We start from the raw sequence: 16,404 nt of genomic DNA, 5'->3' as shown, positions 1-16,404 counted from the left end.
TGATTATGTACATATTATTCATGATCTAAAATCACTCATGTGTTTTTACTCATCGAGTGTCAGATACACTCAAATCTTGTTAAAACTTCACATGATAAGAACATTTTCTTAATATTTCTATATTGAACTACTTCAATATCCATTCTATGTACTTTGACTTAAACTTATTATGTGTTTCAATCTATCTTCATAGATCTTGACACAAAATTTGTTTCAGTCCATATCCTTTCATTGAAGTTAATTTCTCAATGAAACCTTTTTAATCAAGTATATAATTACATCATTTATAACCAATTATATGTCATCTACATAAAGTATTATAAATATGTCTCAGCGCTCCCACTTAATTTCTTGCAAATGCAAGCCTCTTCATCGTTTCTGATGAAATCAAAAACTCTTTGACTATTTCATCTGGTGAAGATTCCAACTCCGTGATACTTACTTCATCCAATTGAAGTTTGTATACCTATCTAGTATTCCACAGACCAGCAAAACTCTTGGTTGTATCTTGTATACACCTTTAATACATACTTCTGATAAGTAATGTATTTTGCCATCCTACTAACATATTTCATAAAGGAAATATGTAGTGATTACTAGAATAATCCATATAGACTTTAAGCATTGCTACGGAAGATCTAATCTTGTCGTAGTCAACTCTTTGAACTTTGTCGTAAACAACTTTTCGACAAGTTGAACTTCTTCAAGGATATTTCATCCAAGTCCATCAATTTTATAGATCCTTTTACTTTCAAAAAGTATTCATCTATCTTGGATTTCATGGCGAATAGCCATTTTAACGGAGTCAGGGCCCATCATAACTTCTTTGTTTGTAGTTGGTTTATCATTGTTCAAAATCAATCCTTTGTTCACAAATCACTTATTTGATCACAAAGTAAACCATACCTACAAGGTTCAATATGTACTTCGATCTCCATGGCTAAAACACTTTGTAGTCATGGGAGCTATGATCGTTGTGGCCGCTTCCGAAACCAATTCCGATGCTGCGCTACTCTGATCATTATACTCAGATTCATAAACCTTATCTAATTATATTGTCCTCCCACTCAATAACTTCACTAGAAACAATTTCTCGGAAATTAGAAATATTGACAAACACTTTTGTCTTTGTCTCATGGGAAGAATTCCCAATTAAAACTCTGGGATAACCAACAAAGACATTCATCCGATTTTGGTTGAAAACTCTTAGACCAAAATTTAAAGAAAGGACTATTAAGGTTTATACCTATGCCATAACTCGTATGGTGTCATTTCAACGGATCATGATGATGCTCTATGCAGTGTAAAAGCGGTAGTCACTAAAGCATAATCCACAAAAATATAATGGCGTCATAATATTTTATCTCATCATTAATCCAACAAGGTTTGGATACATATCTCGGATACTATATCATCATTATGATACTCCAAGAAATGTGAGTTGTAGAACAATTTCATAACTCTCTTAGATGTTCGCTAAAACTCGTAATTCAAATATTTCTGCCATGATCCAATCATAGATATTTGACTTTTCTATTACGATGATTTCTACTTCATGCTGAAATTTATTTGAATCCATTCAAATGTTTCAAACTTCTTCCTTATTGAATATATCCACATATATATACTCAATTCATTGTTGAAAGTTTTCATGAAGTAGAAGAATCTCCCGCACACAACTATGCCCAGTGAACCACATACATCATCATGTATTTTCCACTAAGTTAGTTGCCCGTTCAACTTTTGGCCTATGAACGGTATTTTAATCATTCTCTTTAGAAAAGATTTGCAAGCGTCAAATGATTCAAAAATCAAGTGACTCCAAAAATCCATTTGCATGGAGTTCCTTCATGCGTTTCTTTCTAACATGACCCAAATGGCGGTTCCACAAATAAGTGGAATTCAAATCATTTGCCTTATGGCATTTTAGCGTCAGTTTTATGTATGTGTGTTTCACCATTAAGATTTATAATAACTTATCCATCGTACATGGAGTAATGTCATAATTTGAACAACTCATTGTTTTTCTTTTGACCAGAGCAAAATAACAATTATTAAGTTCTTTATTATAAATTCTAAGGGCTAGATAGAATGCCAACGACGAACACAATAACACTTTATTTTGTTTCAGACGTGCATTCCTATCATATTCCTTGTCAGTCACTTAGGCCATTGTATTCTTGTATTGCGTTGTTTTGTATGACACTTCATACCAACTAATATGGTACTAATACCCAAGAATTTCATAGTGTGACTTAACTAGGAATACAACCATAACATGTATATTATTTATATACACCTGAGCTAGACTTTCTAGTCTTTTCTTTTCTTTTTGCCAAAATATCTTTTGCAGTTTCTCTTTTAGCTTTCCTCATTATTCAGAAAATACTTCAACATCATTAACTTCTAGGTTTGTTGGTCAAATACCAATAACCTTGAGGTTCTTATTTTGAAGTTGATCATCATATGATAAGTGTTCCGGATTTCACTATTAGTAACCTTGTAATATGATGAACAATTTCACTCATAATTTTATCCATTGTATCATGATGACTTTCTGAGACCATGTCTGTACATGCTAGGCTCATAAAGTTTTAACCTTGGTATTCGCATGTGCAAATCTGGCTTGCACCCGTTGTATGCACACGTAGAATCTATCACACCCGATCATCACGTGATGCTTCGATACGACGAGTCTTAGCAACGGTGCATACTAAGGATGATAACTTCATGGATATACGAATATCATTAGTGCCCCAATAGTTGGAGGATTGTGACGCCTGGCGTCTTCAACCTTCATACATTCCCATAAAACTTATGAGTTTATGTAGTCTCACCATATAATATTATATCATCTTGCAATAAGGTCTTAGATATCTCATATATCTCATACCTTGATTATTTCTGAAAACTAAATTTTCAGCTCCTTACTTTTCAAACAAATTTGAACTTCAAGTTTGACGGAGACAAGATAACTTTAGGTACTATTTGAAACCATAGCTTATTGAATCAACAAAATGAGGTTTACTAAAAGTTTGCAATAGGACTTAATCAATTCTTGATTCTTTAACAATACGGTACCAATCCGTAAAGTTTCTTATCAGATTTTAACAGTATTTCTATCTCAATTACAAGACTAGCGCATAGTAGTAAACGGATGCCAATACTACAAAAATTAATTCAAAATACTACTCAGACTATGTTTATGATAATTAGTTCATGTTTTAATCTAATTACTAATGAACTCCCACTTAATACAACATCCCTCATAGTTGTTAAGTGGTACACGATCCAAATCCACTACACCAAAACCGATCATCACGTGAGATGATGTAGCTTCAATGGTGAACATCAACATGTTGATCATATCATCCATATGACTCGTGTTCAACCTTTCGGTTTCCGTTGTCCCGAGGCCATGTCTGTACATGCTAGGCCTGGCCAAGCAAACCCAAGTATTCCGCGTGTGCAACATGGCTTACACCCGTTGTATGTGAACGTTGAATCTATCACATCCGATCATCACGAGATGCTTCAAACGACGATTGTTACAACGGTGCATACGAGGGGAGAACACTTTATTATCTTGATATTAATGTGAGGGATCATCTTATAATGCTACCGTCGCGATCTAAGCAAAATAAGATGCATAAAAGGATTAACATCACATGCAGTTCATATGTGATATGATATGGCCCTTTTTGTCTTTGCGCCTTTGATCTTCATCTCCAAAGCACGGACATGATCTCCATCATCTTCGGGCATGATCTCCATCATCGTCGGCGTAGCGTCAAGGTTCATGGCGCCGTCTTCATGGTTGTTCACCTCATGTAGCAACTATTACAACTACTTTGAAATACTACTCAACATGAAATTTAAAGACAACCATAAGGCTCACTGCGTTGCCACAATACAATAATGATCATCTCATACATATTCATCATCACATTATGGCCATATCACATCACCAAACCCTGCAAAAACAAGTTAGACGTCTCTAATTTGGTTTGCATATTTTACGTGGTTTAGGGTTTTCGAGTAAGATCTAATCTACCTACGAACATGAACCACAACGGTGATACTAGTGTTGTCAATAGAAGAGTAAATTGAATCTTCACTATAGTAGGAGAGACAGACACCCGCAAAGCCTCTTATGCAATACAAGTTGCATGTTGAACGAGGAACAAGTCTCATGAACGCGGTCATGTAAAGTTAGTCCGAGCCGCTTCATCCCACTATACCGCAAAGATGCAAAGTACTCAAACTAAAGATAACAAGAGCATCAACGCCCACAAAACCATTGTGTTCTACTCGTGCAACCATCTATGCATAGACACGGCTCTGATACCACTGTAGGATAACGTTGCATAGAAAACAAAAATTTTCCTACCGCGAACACGCAATCCAAGCCAAGATGCAATCTAGAAGACGGTAGCAACGAGGGGGTATCGAGTCTCACCCTTGAAGAGATTCCAAAGCCTACAAGAGGAGGCTCTTGTTGCTGCGGTAGACGATCACTTGCCGCTTGCAAAAGCGCGTAGAAGATCTTGATCACGATCGGTTCCGGCGCCACGAACGGGCAGCACCTCCGTACTCGGTCACACGTTCGGTTGTTGATGAAGACGACGTCCACCTCCCCGTTCCAGCGGGCAGCGGAAGTAGTAGCTCCTCTTGAATCCGACAGCACGACGGCGTGGTGTCGGTGGTGGTGGAGAAATCCGGCGGAGCTTCGCTTAAGCGTGCGGGATATGGTGGAGGAGAGAGACCGCTAGGGTTTGGGGAGAGAGGGGGTTTGGGCGCCGGCCCTCTAAGGGGTGCGGCCAAGGCAGAGGCTTGAAGTGGTCAGCCCCCTCTCTATGCCCCTCATTATATAGGTGGAAGCCCCAAGAGTTCTAGTCCAAGTCTTCGAATAAGACCCCAACACTAAAACCTCCCATATGTGGGAAACCTACTCAAGGAGGGAGTCCTACCCAAGGTGGGACTCCCACCTTTCCTTGAGGTGGGCTGGCCGGCCACCCTAGGGGAGTCCACCTTGGACTCCTCCCCTTTAGGGTTGGCTGGTCATGCAAGTGGAGTCTCTTCGGGACTCCACTTTCCAAAGTGTCATTCTTCCGGACTTTTCTAGAACCTTCTAGAACCTGCCATAAATGCACCGGATCATTTCCAAACTTGGAATATGACTTCCTATATATGAATCTTATTCTCCGGACCATTCCGGAACTCCTCGTGATGTCCGGGATCTCATCCGGGACTCCGAACAAATATTCGAACTCCATTCCATATTCAAGTTCTACCATTTCAACATCCAACTTTAAGTGTGTCACCCTACGGTTCGTGAACTATGCGGACATGGTTGAGTACTTACTCCGACCAATAACCAATAGCGGGATACGGAGATCCATAATGGCTCCCACATATTCAACGATGACTTTAGTGATCGAATGAACCATTCACATACAATACCAATTCCCTTTGTCACGCGATATTTTACTTGTCCGAGGTTTGATCTTCGGTATCACTCTATACCTTGTTCAACCTCGTCTCCTGACAAGTACTCTTTACTCGTACCGTGGTATGTGGTCTCTTATGAACTCATTCATATGCTTGCAAGACATTAGACGACATTCCACCGAGAGGGCCCAGAGTATATCTATCCGTCATCGGGATGGACAAATCCCACTGTTGATCCATATGCCTCAACTCATACTTTCCGGATACTTAATCCCACCTTTATAGCCACCCATTTACGCAGTGGTGTTTGGTGTAATCAAAGTACCTTTCCGGTATAAGTGATTTACATGATCTCATGGTCATAAGGACTAGGTAACTATGTATCGAAAGCTTATAGCAAATAACTTAATGACGAGATCTTATGCTACGCTTAATTGGGTGTGTCCATTACATCATTCACACAATGACATAACCTTGTTATTAATAACATCCAATGTTCATGATTATGAAACTAATCATCCATTAATCAACAAGCTAGTTTAAGAGGCATACTAGGGACTTCTTGTTTGTCTACATATCACACATGTACTAATGTTTCGGTTAATACAATTCTAGCATGATATATAAACATTTATCATAAACATAAAGATATAAATAATAACCACTTTATTATTGCCTCTAGGGCATATCTCCTTCACACCCATCCTAGTACTACTCTCGCCCAAGCACGCTTAACTTCGGAGTTCTGATGGGATCCGGTGCTTTAGTGCTGGTATGATCGCATCCGACATGTTATGCACTCATTTTCCCTTATGCTTGCTCCTCCCGCTCTTTGTCTGCTCTATTTTGTACCATGTCCATCCTCTTTTTCATCCGCACCACCGTTTCCCATCACCAATAGGCGAGCACGAGTGCCCGCAAAAAAATATCGTCCTAACTTCACCATGAATGTCGCCGCGTGACGCAAAAAAGGAGGGATGCAACACGAGGACTTCCCAGGAGGTCACCCATCCTAGTACTACTCTCGCCCAAGCACGCTTAACTTCGGAGTTCTGATGGGATCCGGTGCTTTAGTGCTGGTATGATCGCATCCGACATGTTATGCACTCATTTTCCCTTATGCTTGCTCCTCCCGCTCTTTGTCTGCTCTATTTTGTACCATGTCCATCCTCTTTTTCATCCGCACCACTGTTTCCCATCACCAATAGCCGAGCACGAGTGCCCGCAAAAAAATATCGTCCTAAATTCACCATGAATGTCGCCGCGTGACCCAAAAAAGGAGGGATGCAACACGAGGACTTCCCAGGAGGTCACCCATCCTAGTACTAATCTCGCCCAAGCACGATTAACTTCGGAGTTCTGATGGGATCCGGTGCTTTAGTGCTGGTATGATCGCATCCGACATGTTATGCACTCATTTTCCCTTATGCTTGCTCCTCCCGCTCTTTGTCTGCTTTTTTTTTTGTACCATGTCCATCCTCTTTTTCATCCGCACCACCGTTTCCCATCACCAATAGCCGAGCACGAGTGCCCGCAAAAAAATATCGTCCTAACTTCACCATGAATGTCTCCGCGTGACGCAAAAAAGGAGGGATGCAACACGAGGACTTCCCAGGAGGTCACCCATCCTAGTACTACTCTCGCCCAAGCACGCTTAACTTCGGAGTTCTGATGGGATCCGGTGCTTTAGTGCTGGTATGATCGCATCCGACATGTTATGCACTCATTTTCCCTTATGCTTGCTCCTCCCGCTCTTTGTCTGCTCTATTTTGTACCATGTCCATCCTCTTTTTCATCCGCACCACCGTTTCCCATCACCAATAGTCGAGCACGAGTGCCCGCAAAAAAATATCGTCCTAACTTCACCATGAATGTCGCCGCGTGACGCAAAAAAGGAGGGATGCAACACGAGGACTTCCCAGGAGGTCACCCATCCTAGTACTACTCTCGCCCAAGCACTCTTAACTTCGGAGTTCTGATGGGATCCGGTGCTTTAGTGCTGGTATGATCGCATCCGACATGTTATGCACTCATTTTCCCTTATGCTTGCTCCTCCCGCACATTGTCCGCCTCTTTTTTGTACCATGTCCATCCTCTTTTTCATCCGCACCACCGTTTCCCATCACCAATAGCCGAGCACGAGTGCCCGCAAAAAAATATCGTCCTAACTTCACCATGAATGTCGCCGCGTGACGCAAAAAGGAGGGATGCAACACGAGGACTTCCCAGAGGTCACCCATCCTAGTACTACTCTCGCCCAAGCACTCTTAACTTCGGAGTTCTGATGGGATCCGGTGCTTTAGTCCGGTATGATCGCATCCGAGATGTTTTGCACTCATTTTGCCTTATGCTTGCTACTCCCGCTCTTTGTCGTCTCTATTTTGTACCATGTCCATCCTCTTTTCCATCCGCACCACCGTTTCCCATCACCAATAGCCGAGCACGAGTGCCCGCAAAAAATATCGTCCTAACTTCACCATGAATGTCGCCGCGTGACGCAAAAAAGGAGGGATGCAACACGAGGACTTCCCAGGAGGTCACCCATCCTAGTACTACTCTCGCCCAAGCACGCTTAACTTCGGAGATCTGATGGGATCCGGTGCTTTAGTGCTGGTATGATCGCATCCGACATGTTATGCACTCATTTTCCCTTATGCTTGCTCCTCCCGTTCTTTGTCTCGCTTCTATTTTGTACCATGTCCATCCTCTTTTTCATCCGCACCACCGTTTCCCATCACCAATAGCCGAGCACGAGTGCCCGCAAAAATATCGTCCTAACTTCACCATGAATGTCGCCGCGTGACGCAAAAAAGGAGGGATGCAACACGAGGACTTCTCAGAGGTCACCCATCCTAGTACTACTCTCGCCCAAGCACGCTTAACTTCGGAGTTCGATGGGATCCGGTGCTTTAGTGCTGGTATGATCGCATCCGACATGTTATGCACTCATTTTCCCTTATGCTTGCTCCTCCCGCTCTTTGTCCGCTTCTATTTTGTACCATGTCCATCCTCTTTTTCATCCGCACCACCGTTTCCCATCACCAATAGTCGAGCACGAGTGCCCGCAAAAAAATATCGTCCTAACTTCACCATGAATGTCGCCGCGTGACGCAAAAAAGGAGGGATGCAACACGAGGACTTCCCAGGAGGTCACCCATCCTAGTACTACTCTCGCCCAAGCACGCTTAACTTCGGAGTTCTGATGGGATCCGGTGCTTTAGTGCTGGTATGATCGCATCCGACATGTCATGCACTCATTTTCCCTTATGCTTGCTCCTCCCGCTCTTTGTCTGCTCTATTTTGTACCATGTCCATCCTCTTTTTCATCCGCACCACCGTTTCCCATCACCAATAGCCGAGCACGAGTGCCCGCAAAAAAATATCGTCCTAACTTCACCATGAATGTCGCCACGTGACGCAAAAAAGGAGGGATGCAACACGAGGACTTCCCAGGAGGTCACCCATCCTAGTACTACTCTCGCCCAAGCACGCTTAACTTCGGAGTTCTGATGGGATCCGGTGCTTTAGTGCTGGTATGATCGCATCCGACATGTCATGCACTCATTTTCCCTTATGCTTGCTCCTCCCGCTCTTTGTCTCGCTTCTATTTTGTACCACGTCCATCCTCTTTTTCATCCGCACCACCGTTTCCCATCACCAATAGCCGAGCACGAGTGCCCGCAAAAAAATATCGTCCTAACTTCACCATGAATGTCGCCGCGTGACGCAAAAAAGGAGGGATGCAACACGAGGACTTCCCAGGAGGTCACCCATCCTAGTACTACTCTCGCCCAAGCACGCTTAACTTCGGAGTTCGATGGGATCCGGTGCTTTAGTGCTGGTATGATCGCATCCGACATGTTATGCACTCATTTTCCCTTATGCTTGCTCCTCCCGCTCTTTGTCTGCTCTATTTTGTACCACGTCCATCCTCTTTTTCATCCGCACCACCGTTTCCCATCACCAATAGGCGAGCACGAGTGCCCGCAAAAAAATATCGTCCTAACTTCACCATGAATGTCGCCGCGTGACGCAAAAAAGGAGGGATGCAACACGAGGACTTCCTGTGAGGTCACCCATCCTAGTACTACTCTCGCCCAAGCACGCTTAACTTCGGAGTTCGATGGGATCCGGTGCTTTAGTGCTGGTATGATCGCATCCGACATGTTATGCACTCATTTTCCCTTATGCTTGCTCCTCCCGCTCTTTGTCTGCTCTATTTTGTACCATGTCCATCCTCTTTTTCATCTGCACCACCGTTTCCCATCACCAATAGCCGAGCACGAGTGCCCGCAAAAAAATATCGTCCTAACTTCACCATGAATGTCGCCGCGTGACACAAAAAAGGAGGGATGCAACACGAGGACTTCCCAGGAGGTCACCCATCCTAGTACTACTCTCGCCCAAGCACGATTAACTTCGGAGTTCGATGGGATCCCGTGCTTTAGTGCTTTGGTATGATCGCATCCGACATGTTATGCACTCATTTTCTCTTATGCTTGCTCCTCCCGCTCTTTGTCTGCTCTATTTTGTACCATGTCCATCCTCTTTTTCATCCGCACCACCGTTTCCCATCACCAATAGCCGAGCACGAGTGCCCGCAAAAAAATATCGTCCTAACTTCACCATGAATGTCGCCGCGTGACGCAAAAAAGGAGGGATGCAACACGAGGACTTCCTGTGAGGTCACCCAGCCTAGACCTACTCTCGCCCCAGCACGCTTAACCTCGGAGTTCTCCCAGGATCCGGTGCTTTAGTGCTGGTATGATCGCATCCGACCTGGTCAGCACTCCTTTTCCCTTATGCTTGCTCCTCCCGCTCTTTGTCTCGCTTCTATTTTGTACCATGTCCATCCTCTTTTTCATCGGCACCACCGTTTCCCATCACCAATAGTCGAGCACGAGTGCCCGCAAAAATATCGTCCTAACTTCACCATGAATGTCGCCGCGTGACGCAAAAAAGGAGGGATGCAACACGAGGACTTCCAGTGAGGTCACCCATCCTAGTACTACTCTCGCCCAAGCACGCTTAACTTCGGAGTTCTACTTGGGATCCGGTGCTTTAGTGCTGGTATGATCGCATCCGACATGTTATGCACTCATTTTCCCTTATGCTTGCTCCTCCCGCTCTTTGTCTGCTCTATTTGGTACCATGTCCATCCTCTTTTTCATCCGCACCACCGTTTCCCATCACCAATAGCCGAGCACGAGTGCCCGCAAAAAAATATCGTCCTAACTTCACCATGAATGTCGCCGCGTGACGCAAAAAAGGAGGGATGCAACACGAGGACTTCCCAGGAGGTCACCCATCCTAGTACTACTCTCGCCCAAGCACGCTTAACTTCGGAGTTCGATGGGATCCGGTGCTTTAGTGCCGGTATGATCGCATCCGATATGTTATGCACTCATTTTCCTTATGCTTGCTCCTCCCGCTCTTTGTCCGCTTCTATTTTGTACCATGTCCATCCTCTTTTTCATCCGCACCACCGTTTCTCATCACCAATAGCCGAGCACGAGTGCCCGCAAAAAAATATCGTCCTAACTTCACCATGAATGTCGCCGCGTGACGCAAAAAAGGAGGGATGCAACACGAGGACTTCCTCAGAGGTCACCCATCCTAGTACTACTCGCCCAAGCACGCTTAACTTCGGAGTTCGATGGGATCCGGTGCTTTAGTGCTTTGGTATGATCGCATCCGACATGTTATGCACACATGTTCCCCGATGCTTGCTCCTCCCGCTCTTTGTCCGCTTCTATTTTGTACCATGTCCATCCTCTTTTTCATCTGCACCACCGTTTCCCATCACCAATAGTCGAGCACGAGTGCCCGCAAAAATATCGTCCTAACTTCACCATGAATGTCGCCGCGTGACGCAAAAAGGAGGGATGCAACACGAGGACTTCCTGTGAGGTCACCCATCCTAGTACTACTCTCGCCCAAGCACGCTTAACTTCGGAGTTCCGATGGGATCCGGTGCTTTAGTGCCGGTATGATCGCATCCGACATGTCATGCACTCATTTTCCCTTATGCTTGCTCCTCCCGCTCTTTGTCTGCTTCTATTTTGTACCATGTCCATCCTCTTTTTCATCCGCACCACCGTTTCCCATCACCAATAGCCGAGCACGAGTGCCCGCAAAAATATCGTCCTAACTTCACCATGAATGTCGCCGCGTGACGCAAAAAAGGAGGGATGCAACACGAGGACTTCCCAGGAGGTCACCCATCCTAGTACTACTCTCGCCCAAGCACGCTTAACTTCGGAGTTCTGATGGGATCCGGTGCTTTAGTGCTGGTATGATCGCATCCGACATGTCATGCACTCATTTTCCCTTATGCTTGCTCCTCCCGCTCTTTGTCTGCTCTATTTTGTACCACGTCCATCCTCTTTTTCATCCGCACCACCGTTTCCCATCACCAATAGCCGAGCACGAGTGCCCGCAAAAAAATATCGTCCTAACTTCACCATGAATGTCGCCGCGTGACGAAATAAAGGAGGAATGCAACACGAGGACTTCCTGTGAGGTCACCCATCCTAGTACTACTCTCGCCCAAGCACGCTTAACTTCCGAGTTCGATGGGATCCGGTGCTTTAGTGCTGGTATGATCGCATCCGACATGTTATGCACTCATTTTCCCTTATGCTTGCTCCTCCCGCTCTTTGTCCGCTTCTATTTGGTACCATGTCCATCCTCTTTTTCATCCGCACCACCGTTTCCCATCACCAATAGCCGAGCACGAGTGCCCGCAAAAAATATCGTCCTAACTTCACCATGAATGTCGCCGCGTGACGCAAAAAAGGAGGGATGCAACACGAGGACTTCCCAGGAGGTCACCCATCCTAGTACTACTCTCGCACAAGCACGCTTAACTTCGGAGTTCAGCTCTGAACCGGTGCTTTAGTGCTTGTCTGATCGCATCCGATATGTTATGCACTCATTTTCCCTTATGCTTGCTCCTCCCGCTCTTTGTCTGCTTCTATTTTGTACCATGTCCATCCTCTTTTTCATCCGCACCACCGTTTCTCATCACCAATAGCCGAGCACGAGTGCCCGCAAAAAAATATCGTCCTAACTTCACCATGAATGTCGCCGCGTGACGCAAAATAGGAGGGATGCAACACGAGGACTTCCCAGGAGGTCACCCATCCTAGTACTACTCTCGCCCAAGCACGCTTAACTTCGGAGTTCGATGGGATCCGGTGCTTTAGTGCTTTGGTATGATCGCATCCGACATGTTATGCACTCATTTTCCCTTATGCTTGCTCCTCCCGCTCTTTGTCCGCTTCTATTTTGTACCATGTCCATCCTCTTTTTCATCCGCACCACCGTTTCCCAACACCAATAGTCGAGCACGAGTGCCCGCAATAAAATATCGTCCTAACTTCACCATGAATGTCGCCGCGTGACGCAAAACAGGAGGGATGCAACACGAGGACTTCCCAGAGGTCACCCATCCTAGTACTACTCGCCCAAGCACGCTTAACTTCGAGTTCGATGGGATCCGGTGCTTTAGTGCCGGTATGATCGCATCCGACATGTCATGCACTCATTTTCCCTTATGCTTGCTCCTCCCGCTCTTTGTCTCGCTTCTATTTTGTACCATGTCCATCCTCTTTTTCATCCGCACCACCGTTTCCCATCACCAATAGCCGAGCACGAGTGCCCGCAAAAAAATATCGTCCTAACTTCACCATGAATGTCGCCGCGTGACGCAAAAAAGGAGGGATGCAACACGAGGACTTCCCAGGAGGTCACCCATCCTAGTACTACTCTCGCCCAAGCATGCTTAACTTCGGAGTTCTGATGGGATCCGGTGCTTTAGTGCTGGTATGATCGCATCCGACATGTCATGCACTCATTTTCCCTTATGCTTGCTCCTCCCGCTCTTTGTCTGCTCTATTTTGTACCACGTCCATCCTCTTTTTCATCCGCACCACCGTTTCCCATCACCAATAGCCGAGCACGAGTGCCCGCAAAAAAATATCGTCCTAACTTCACCATGAATGTCGCCGCGTGACGCAAAAAAGGAGGGATGCAACACGAGGACTTACCAGGAGGTCACCCATCCTAGTACTACTCTCGCCCAAGCACGCTTAACTTCGGAGTTCTGATGGGATCCGGTGCTTTAGTGCTGGTATGATCGCATCCGACATGTTATGCACTCATTTTCCCTTATGCTTGCTCCTCCCGCTCTTTGTCTGCTCTATTTTGTACCACGTCCATCCTCTTTTTCATCCGCACCACCGTTTCCCATCACCAATAGGCGAGCACGAGTGCCCGCAAAAAAATATCGTCCTAACTTCAACATGAATGTCGCCGCGTGACGCAAAAAAGGAGGGATGCAACACGAGGACTTCCCAGGAGGTCACCCATCCTAGTATTACTCTCGCCCAAGCACGCTTAACTTCGGAGTTCTGATGGGATCCGGTGCTTTAGTGCTGGTATGATCGCATCCGTCATGTTGTGCACTCATTTTCCCTTATGCTTGCTCCTCCCGCTCTTTGTCTGCTCTATTTTGTACCATGTCCATCCTCTTTTTCATCCGCACCACCGTTTCCCATCACCAATAGCCGAGCACGAGTGCCCGCAAAAAAATATCGTCCTAACATCACCATGAATGTCGCCGCGTGACACAAAAAAGGAGGGATGCAACACGAGGACTTCCCAGGAGGTCACCCATCCTAGTACTACTCTCGCCCAAGCACGATTAACTTCGGAGTTCTGATGGGATCCGGTGCTTTAGTGCTGGTATGATCGCATCCGACATGTTATGCACTCATTTTCTCTTATGCTTGCTCCTCCCGCTCTTTGTCTGCTCTATTTTGTACCATGTCCATCCTCTTTTTCATCCGCACCACCGTTTCCCATCACCAATAGCCGAGCACGAGTGCCCGCAAAAAAATATCGTCCTAACTTCACCATGAATGTCGCCGCGTGACGCAAAAAAAAGGGATGCAACACGGGGACTTCCCAGGAGGTCACCCATCCTAGTACTACTCTCTCCCAAACACGCTTAACTTCGGAGTTCTAATAGGATCCGGTGCTTTAGTGCTGGTATGATCGCATCCGACATGTTATGCACTCATTTTCCCTTATGCTTGCTCCTCCCGCTCTTTGTCCGCTTCTATTTTGTACCATGTCCATCCTCTTTTTCAGCCGCACCACCCTTTCCCATCACCAATAGTCGAGCAAGTGTTCACGCTAATTAATATGGTCCTAACTTCACCATGAATGTCGCCGCGTGAAGCAAAAAAGGAGGGATGCAACACGAGGACTTCCCAGGAGGTCACCCATCCTAGTACTACTCTCGCCCAAGCACGCTTAACTTCGGAGTTCTGATGGGATCCGGTGCTTTAGTGCTGGTATGATCGCATCCGACATGTTATGCACTCATTTTCCCTTATGCTTGCTCCTCCCGCTCTTTTGTCTCGCTTCTATTTGGTACCATGTCCATCCTCTTTTTCATCCGCACCACCGTTTCCCATCACCAATAGCCGAGCACGAGTGCCCGCAAAAAATATCGTCCTAACTTCACCATGAATGTCGCCGCGTGACGCAAAAAGGAGGGATGCAACACGAGGACTTCTCAGGAGGTCACCCATCCTAGTACTACTCTCGCCCAAGCACGCTTAACTTCGGAGTTCGATGGGATCCGGTGCTTTAGTGCTGGTATGATCGCATCCGATATGTTATGCACTCATTTTCCCTTATGCTTGCTCCTCCCGCTCTTTGTCTGCTCTATTTTGTAACATGTCCATCCTCTTTTTCATCCGCACCACCGTTTCTCATCACCAATAGCCGAGCACGAGTGCCCGCAAAAAATATCGTCCTAACTTCACCATGAATGTCGCCGCGTGACGCAAAAAGTAGGGATGCAACACGAGGACTTCCCAGAGGTCACCCATCCTAGTACTACTCTCGCCCAAGCACGCTTAACTTCGGAGTTCTGATGGGATCCGGTGCTTTAGTGCTGGTATGATCGCATCCGACATGTTATGCACTCATTTTCCCTTATGCTTGCTCCTCCCGCTAATTGTCTGCTCTATTTTGTACCATGTCCTTCCTCTTTTTCATCCGCACCACCGTTTCCCATCACCAATAGCCGAGCACGAGTGCCCGCAAAAAAATATCGTCCTAACTTCACCATGAATGTCGCCGCGTGACGCAAAAAAGGAGGGATGCAACACGAGGACTTCCCAGGAGGTCACCCATCCTAGTACTACTCTCGCCCAAGCACGATTAACTTCGGAGTTCTTATGGGATCCGGTGCTTTAGTGCTGGTATGATCGCATCCGACATGTTATGCACTCATTTTCTCTTATGCTTGCTCCTCCCGCTCTTTGTCTGCTCTATTTTGTACCATGTCCATCCTCTTTTTCATCCGCACCACCGTTTCCCATCACCAATAGCCGAGCACGAGTGCCCGCAAAAAAATATCGTCCTAACTTCACCATGAATGTCGCCGCGTGACGCAAAAAAGGAGGGATGCAACACGAGGACTTCCCAGGAGGTCACCCATCCTAGTACTACTCTCGCCCAAGCACGCTTAACTTCGGAGTTCTAATAGGATCCGGTGCTTTAGTGCTGGTATGATCGCATCCGACATGTTATGCACTCATTTTCCCTTATGCTTGCTCCTCCCGCTCTTTGTCTGCTCTATTTTGTACCATGTCCATCCTCTTTTTCATCCGCACCACCGTTTCCCATCACCAATAGTCGAGCACGAGTGCCCGCAATATAGTATCGTCCTAACTTCACGATGAATGTCGCCGCGTGACGCAAATCGGGCGGGGTGCAACACGAGGACTTGGCCGGCGGGCCCCCATCCTAGTTCTACTCTCGCCCAAGCACGCTTAACTTCGGAGTTCTGATGGGATCCGGTGCTTTAATGCTGGTATGATCGCATCCGACATGTTATGCACTCATTTTCCCTTATGCTTGCTCCTCCCGCTC

The 16,404-nt window shown here is 45.8% G+C and overlaps 31 non-coding genes and 3 pseudogenes across 31 annotated transcripts; all 34 read right to left on the bottom strand.

The window, feature by feature from the left end:
* Window positions 1-6,120: 6,120 nt before the first annotated feature.
* On the bottom strand, window positions 6,121-6,237 carry LOC139837211 (5S ribosomal RNA; annotated as a pseudogene).
* A 188-nt stretch (window positions 6,238-6,425) lies between these two features.
* On the bottom strand, window positions 6,426-6,544 carry LOC139837010 (5S ribosomal RNA). Its single transcript, XR_011753695.1, has one exon. It is a non-coding gene; the product is annotated as a 5S ribosomal RNA (ribosomal RNA).
* Window positions 6,545-6,732: 188 nt separating this feature from the next.
* Window positions 6,733-6,851, bottom strand: LOC139837433 (5S ribosomal RNA). The gene has a single exon (XR_011753926.1). It is a non-coding gene; the product is annotated as a 5S ribosomal RNA (ribosomal RNA).
* Window positions 6,852-7,041: 190 nt separating this feature from the next.
* On the bottom strand, window positions 7,042-7,160 carry LOC139837005 (5S ribosomal RNA). Its single transcript, XR_011753694.1, has one exon. It is a non-coding gene; the product is annotated as a 5S ribosomal RNA (ribosomal RNA).
* Window positions 7,161-7,348: 188 nt separating this feature from the next.
* On the bottom strand, window positions 7,349-7,467 carry LOC139836212 (5S ribosomal RNA). Its single transcript, XR_011752910.1, has one exon. It is a non-coding gene; the product is annotated as a 5S ribosomal RNA (ribosomal RNA).
* A 188-nt stretch (window positions 7,468-7,655) lies between these two features.
* On the bottom strand, window positions 7,656-7,772 carry LOC139836717 (5S ribosomal RNA). Its single transcript, XR_011753429.1, has one exon. It is a non-coding gene; the product is annotated as a 5S ribosomal RNA (ribosomal RNA).
* Window positions 7,773-7,959: 187 nt separating this feature from the next.
* LOC139837328 (5S ribosomal RNA) lies at window positions 7,960-8,078 on the bottom strand. The gene has a single exon (XR_011753820.1). It is a non-coding gene; the product is annotated as a 5S ribosomal RNA (ribosomal RNA).
* A 188-nt stretch (window positions 8,079-8,266) lies between these two features.
* On the bottom strand, window positions 8,267-8,383 carry LOC139836651 (5S ribosomal RNA). The gene has a single exon (XR_011753356.1). It is a non-coding gene; the product is annotated as a 5S ribosomal RNA (ribosomal RNA).
* A 189-nt stretch (window positions 8,384-8,572) lies between these two features.
* Window positions 8,573-8,691, bottom strand: LOC139836996 (5S ribosomal RNA). The gene has a single exon (XR_011753693.1). It is a non-coding gene; the product is annotated as a 5S ribosomal RNA (ribosomal RNA).
* Window positions 8,692-8,879: 188 nt separating this feature from the next.
* LOC139836990 (5S ribosomal RNA) lies at window positions 8,880-8,998 on the bottom strand. Its single transcript, XR_011753692.1, has one exon. It is a non-coding gene; the product is annotated as a 5S ribosomal RNA (ribosomal RNA).
* A 190-nt stretch (window positions 8,999-9,188) lies between these two features.
* Window positions 9,189-9,306, bottom strand: LOC139836334 (5S ribosomal RNA). The gene has a single exon (XR_011753032.1). It is a non-coding gene; the product is annotated as a 5S ribosomal RNA (ribosomal RNA).
* A 188-nt stretch (window positions 9,307-9,494) lies between these two features.
* Window positions 9,495-9,612, bottom strand: LOC139836495 (5S ribosomal RNA). The gene has a single exon (XR_011753199.1). It is a non-coding gene; the product is annotated as a 5S ribosomal RNA (ribosomal RNA).
* Window positions 9,613-9,800: 188 nt separating this feature from the next.
* Window positions 9,801-9,920, bottom strand: LOC139836780 (5S ribosomal RNA). The gene has a single exon (XR_011753492.1). It is a non-coding gene; the product is annotated as a 5S ribosomal RNA (ribosomal RNA).
* A 188-nt stretch (window positions 9,921-10,108) lies between these two features.
* Window positions 10,109-10,227, bottom strand: LOC139837051 (5S ribosomal RNA; annotated as a pseudogene).
* A 188-nt stretch (window positions 10,228-10,415) lies between these two features.
* LOC139836602 (5S ribosomal RNA) lies at window positions 10,416-10,535 on the bottom strand. The gene has a single exon (XR_011753307.1). It is a non-coding gene; the product is annotated as a 5S ribosomal RNA (ribosomal RNA).
* A 188-nt stretch (window positions 10,536-10,723) lies between these two features.
* LOC139836381 (5S ribosomal RNA) lies at window positions 10,724-10,841 on the bottom strand. The gene has a single exon (XR_011753079.1). It is a non-coding gene; the product is annotated as a 5S ribosomal RNA (ribosomal RNA).
* Window positions 10,842-11,029: 188 nt separating this feature from the next.
* LOC139836889 (5S ribosomal RNA) lies at window positions 11,030-11,147 on the bottom strand. Its single transcript, XR_011753610.1, has one exon. It is a non-coding gene; the product is annotated as a 5S ribosomal RNA (ribosomal RNA).
* Window positions 11,148-11,333: 186 nt separating this feature from the next.
* LOC139836384 (5S ribosomal RNA) lies at window positions 11,334-11,452 on the bottom strand. Its single transcript, XR_011753082.1, has one exon. It is a non-coding gene; the product is annotated as a 5S ribosomal RNA (ribosomal RNA).
* Window positions 11,453-11,639: 187 nt separating this feature from the next.
* Window positions 11,640-11,758, bottom strand: LOC139836984 (5S ribosomal RNA). The gene has a single exon (XR_011753691.1). It is a non-coding gene; the product is annotated as a 5S ribosomal RNA (ribosomal RNA).
* A 188-nt stretch (window positions 11,759-11,946) lies between these two features.
* On the bottom strand, window positions 11,947-12,064 carry LOC139836725 (5S ribosomal RNA). The gene has a single exon (XR_011753437.1). It is a non-coding gene; the product is annotated as a 5S ribosomal RNA (ribosomal RNA).
* Window positions 12,065-12,252: 188 nt separating this feature from the next.
* Window positions 12,253-12,371, bottom strand: LOC139836966 (5S ribosomal RNA; annotated as a pseudogene).
* A 189-nt stretch (window positions 12,372-12,560) lies between these two features.
* LOC139836600 (5S ribosomal RNA) lies at window positions 12,561-12,680 on the bottom strand. The gene has a single exon (XR_011753304.1). It is a non-coding gene; the product is annotated as a 5S ribosomal RNA (ribosomal RNA).
* Window positions 12,681-12,869: 189 nt separating this feature from the next.
* On the bottom strand, window positions 12,870-12,983 carry LOC139836962 (5S ribosomal RNA). Its single transcript, XR_011753687.1, has one exon. It is a non-coding gene; the product is annotated as a 5S ribosomal RNA (ribosomal RNA).
* Window positions 12,984-13,173: 190 nt separating this feature from the next.
* On the bottom strand, window positions 13,174-13,292 carry LOC139837427 (5S ribosomal RNA). Its single transcript, XR_011753920.1, has one exon. It is a non-coding gene; the product is annotated as a 5S ribosomal RNA (ribosomal RNA).
* A 188-nt stretch (window positions 13,293-13,480) lies between these two features.
* LOC139836275 (5S ribosomal RNA) lies at window positions 13,481-13,599 on the bottom strand. Its single transcript, XR_011752973.1, has one exon. It is a non-coding gene; the product is annotated as a 5S ribosomal RNA (ribosomal RNA).
* A 188-nt stretch (window positions 13,600-13,787) lies between these two features.
* Window positions 13,788-13,906, bottom strand: LOC139837434 (5S ribosomal RNA). The gene has a single exon (XR_011753927.1). It is a non-coding gene; the product is annotated as a 5S ribosomal RNA (ribosomal RNA).
* A 188-nt stretch (window positions 13,907-14,094) lies between these two features.
* On the bottom strand, window positions 14,095-14,213 carry LOC139837396 (5S ribosomal RNA). Its single transcript, XR_011753889.1, has one exon. It is a non-coding gene; the product is annotated as a 5S ribosomal RNA (ribosomal RNA).
* Window positions 14,214-14,400: 187 nt separating this feature from the next.
* On the bottom strand, window positions 14,401-14,519 carry LOC139836695 (5S ribosomal RNA). Its single transcript, XR_011753406.1, has one exon. It is a non-coding gene; the product is annotated as a 5S ribosomal RNA (ribosomal RNA).
* A 189-nt stretch (window positions 14,520-14,708) lies between these two features.
* Window positions 14,709-14,827, bottom strand: LOC139836976 (5S ribosomal RNA). Its single transcript, XR_011753690.1, has one exon. It is a non-coding gene; the product is annotated as a 5S ribosomal RNA (ribosomal RNA).
* Window positions 14,828-15,016: 189 nt separating this feature from the next.
* Window positions 15,017-15,134, bottom strand: LOC139836388 (5S ribosomal RNA). The gene has a single exon (XR_011753086.1). It is a non-coding gene; the product is annotated as a 5S ribosomal RNA (ribosomal RNA).
* Window positions 15,135-15,320: 186 nt separating this feature from the next.
* Window positions 15,321-15,438, bottom strand: LOC139836340 (5S ribosomal RNA). Its single transcript, XR_011753038.1, has one exon. It is a non-coding gene; the product is annotated as a 5S ribosomal RNA (ribosomal RNA).
* A 188-nt stretch (window positions 15,439-15,626) lies between these two features.
* Window positions 15,627-15,745, bottom strand: LOC139836262 (5S ribosomal RNA). Its single transcript, XR_011752960.1, has one exon. It is a non-coding gene; the product is annotated as a 5S ribosomal RNA (ribosomal RNA).
* Window positions 15,746-15,933: 188 nt separating this feature from the next.
* LOC139836256 (5S ribosomal RNA) lies at window positions 15,934-16,052 on the bottom strand. The gene has a single exon (XR_011752954.1). It is a non-coding gene; the product is annotated as a 5S ribosomal RNA (ribosomal RNA).
* A 188-nt stretch (window positions 16,053-16,240) lies between these two features.
* Window positions 16,241-16,359, bottom strand: LOC139836932 (5S ribosomal RNA). Its single transcript, XR_011753654.1, has one exon. It is a non-coding gene; the product is annotated as a 5S ribosomal RNA (ribosomal RNA).
* Window positions 16,360-16,404: the final 45 nt, after the last annotated feature.

This window comes from Lolium perenne, chromosome 2 (assembly GCF_019359855.2).
Source record: "Lolium perenne isolate Kyuss_39 chromosome 2, Kyuss_2.0, whole genome shotgun sequence".
Lineage (NCBI taxonomy): Eukaryota > Viridiplantae > Streptophyta > Magnoliopsida > Poales > Poaceae > Lolium > Lolium perenne.
Note: the sequence above shows the minus strand (reverse complement) of the source record. Positions and strands in the feature narration are given on the sequence as shown.